Source organism: Cornus florida, unplaced genomic scaffold, assembly GCF_030987335.1.
Source record: "Cornus florida cultivar Cherokee Brave unplaced genomic scaffold, ASM3098733v1 CherokeeBrave_3.0.0_Hap2_Chr10, whole genome shotgun sequence".
Lineage (NCBI taxonomy): Eukaryota > Viridiplantae > Streptophyta > Magnoliopsida > Cornales > Cornaceae > Cornus > Cornus florida.
The window spans coordinates 31,664,708-31,668,272 of record NW_026775580.1 but is presented as its reverse complement, the minus strand read 5'-3'; the positions used below and the strand labels follow the sequence as shown (position 1 = coordinate 31,668,272).

At 40.4% G+C, this 3,565-nt stretch overlaps 1 pseudogene; it reads right to left on the bottom strand.

The window, feature by feature from the left end:
• Positions 1 to 342: 342 nt before the first annotated feature.
• On the bottom strand, positions 343 to 2,618 carry LOC132279201 (cytochrome P450 CYP82D47-like; annotated as a pseudogene).
• Positions 2,619 to 3,565: the final 947 nt, after the last annotated feature.

The following is a 3,565-nucleotide window of genomic DNA, read 5'->3' as shown; positions in this document are numbered from 1 at the left end:
TATAAATGGTATCAAAGCCTGACTTAGCCGAAAGTGTGCCGACAGAGACATCGGGCCTGCAAAGAGGGTGGATTGTGATGACTCTGTGGGTGAGTGTGCCGTGGGCGGGTGCGAGACACTAACAGGCTACCACACTGGAGAGCTACGGATGCACAATTCCACATCGCCTTGGAAAAGGAAAGATGAAATGCTTATATGTAGATGTGTTACTCCAATTGGTATGAGGCCTTTTGGGGTAAAACTCAATAGCAAAATCATACGGGCTCAAGCCCAAAGCAGACAATATCATGCCATGTGGTGGAGTGGGTCGTTACATCAGTTGTGAAACATCGAGAGTCAAAATAAACAAAAATACAACTAGATCATCAAATTTTGACTCAGAAATTTGCTCACATAACAAATTTACATCTCACATTGACTAGCTAGGAGTGGGGATTCCCCTCGTAAATTGGAAATCTCTTTATTTTGCTAATATACTCACTTACAGAAGGAAAAAAAGACATCATAGTAACCATCAAACCAATACGATACTTGGAACATTTAACGTAGCATTCTATTATGATGTTGTGTTAGTAAAGATGAGGAGACAAGCGCGGAGCGACAAAAACTTCAAGTGGGGTAGCTTTCATGTTGGTTAATCCAACACTCTCTGTCATGTCAACCAGTGTATTGTTTGGGGTCAAAAGATCGAATCCATGAAGCAAAGTAGCTAGTATTAAATGCAATAGCTAAAGGCTAAAAGCTGTGCCGGGACAAATTCTCCTACCGACACCAAATGGGATCAACTCAAAATGTTTATCCTTGACATCAACATTTTTGTGGGTGGTGAGGAATCTCTCCGATCGGAACTCCGAAGGGTTTGACCACAATCGTGGGTCCCGCTGGAGCTTCCATAGGTTCAACATTAGTCGTGTTCCTTTGGGGATTTGATAGCCACCAACGGTGCAATCCTCGGTAAATTCTCTTGGCCCTCCGAGTGGAGTTGCGTGATATAATCTAAGGGTCTCTTTGACTATCGCTTGGAGATAGACCAGTTTACTAATATCTGATTCATCCACCTGTCTTTGCGTGCCAACGTGGACATCTAATTCTTCTTGAGCTTTTTTCAACACATGGCGGTTGTTCATTAGTAGTGAGACTACCCATGTCATCACAACCGTGCTGGTGTCGGCTCCACCTGAAATCAAAACCTGCAAAGCACAAAGCCCACATGAATGATTGAATTCCAAGCAAGGGTACAAAATGGTAAAGGTATGTTTGGAAGCATGACAAATTGGACTAAATTCTCTTCAACTGCAATTTGGAAATGTCCTTTAGAAAATTTGCAATTTTCGGGCTTCTAAGATATATATATATATATATATATATATATATATATATATCTTTTATCAATTTTCGGGCTTCTAATTTATTTCTCTATGGGTAGGTTAATTTATTTCTCTTTCTTGCGCCAGGTTTTGTGATAAATGTAATTAAGCTCAAACTTGAGTCATATGAAGTGAAGTGATGTATAAGGTAATTCCATCTGAAAACATACATACCAGGCTTGTGGCTTTGTTGATGGTATCCGCATCGTATCCGGCAAGGTCTGCGCCTTCAAGAACAGAAAACATCACATCCATGAAGTCTTGTTCAACTCTAAACTCACCGGAGTCTCTCTTCCGGCGATGCTCCTCTAACCATTCGCCCACCATTTTGTCTATTTCTTTTCCAGTTTCCTTCATGGCCTTTTCATGTCCACCCAAGTCCAACCACCGTAGAAAAGGAATGGTGTCGGCCACCACAAAGAGCCCCAAAAATCTAAAGAATTCCCTCATCAGCTTCTGGCATCGTCGCGCCTCTTCACTCGCTGCATTAGCACCGAAGTATCGCTTCCCAGCAACCATTCTAACAACCACGTTTAGGGTCAGGTCCCCAAACCATTGCTTCATGTCCACCAAAACACGACCGGAGCTGTTCTTCTCTTCGGCCCAAAGCTCGTAAAGCTCTTTCATGGAGATCTTCGTTTCAGAGACTCGGACATTCTTGAGCAGCTCCAACCGGCGGTTTGAGAGTAGCTCCACCTGACACTATCTTGCGCAATTCACGCCAATAGGCACCGTAAGGGGAGAACCCCAAGCGCGGCATAGTTGTAGCCCAAGTGTTCAGCTGCTACAAACTTGGGACGGGACGATATGGCTATGTCATTGGTGGTGAAGCATTCCCTAGCAGCCTCCCAATTACTCACCACCAAAGTGCGACGCAAACCGAGCTTGACAGTGAATATTGGTCCATACTTTTCAACCATGGCTCCTAAGGTTATGTGGGGAAGTTGAGGACCAGTAGCTAAGAGGTAAAGGTGTCCTATTATGGGCCATGCACCCCCAGCTTCTGGTGCTCTACTGCCTCTAGTAACTCTCCTCTTAATTATTCTGTAGAGGTAGTAGAAAACTAGAAGTAAAGAGAAAAGCCCAGCTATGGAAGTGTTTATGTGTTGGAGGGAGAAATCCATGGAAGCTTTAGCAGTAGGAGAGTTTGGTAAAACTGTGGTAGCTGTTCTTCTTTTCATGGCATGTAATATATTAATACACACGGGCACATAGTACAAATTAATTTAGTTCTATGGTGTTATCATTTTTAAAAATTTCCACTTTGACATCTAATAATTAAGCTCAACGCAACATTATCCGTGGTTCTCATCAACCTTATCATCAACGTTGTCATCATTAGTAACCAAATGTTGATATAGATGCGTGAATGGTGATGCTGGTCCGGGGACGGTTAAGTCAAACTAAGTTGCTGGCTACAATTTTATTCTCTATTCTTCTCTCTTGCTTATATAATGACGTTCAAATTCAAAGAATCAAAAGACTAGTCTCGAGGGTGAAAGTGACGAGAGCTTTTTGATGTGGCTAAGTGGAACCTATGTAGGTCCCACAGCCGATGGTGAACAATTTCACTCTCTAAAATCAGCTAGTAGACATTTCAAGTCCACTAGTTCCACAGCCGATGGTGAACAATTTTACTCTCTAAAATCTGCTTAGTATTTCAAGTCCGAACTAAGGGGCATTTAATCCATGGAATTCCTTAATTCGATTTGATCCATTCTGATTTGTATAGAGTGGGTTAGTTTTTTTAGTCTGTTTAGTGACCTATTGATAAATAAGGAATTTATAATTCTTTGATCAAATTGAGATGTTTAAAATTCAATTCCATCCGTTAATCAATCCGATCTGATTCGTTCAAATTTATGCATAGATTCTTTATTTATCAGTCCATCACCGAATTGTAAGACTAAAAAAACCAACTCGTCCTGTAAAAAGTAGATTGGATCGAATCGGATTAAGAGATTCCACAGTTGGGACTTGAAATACTAGCTGATTTTAGAGAGAATGTGTGTGTGTATATATATATATATATATATATATATATTCCGTATATATATATATACTATTTCAATTCAAAATTCATTACAGGAAAAATGAGGATTTTCATAAATGGATTTGATCCGGAAAAAGCAGAGCGTTTAAAGGGAAAAAAATAAATAAATAAATTAAGTAAATTAAAGAAGAAAAATGAACTTTTG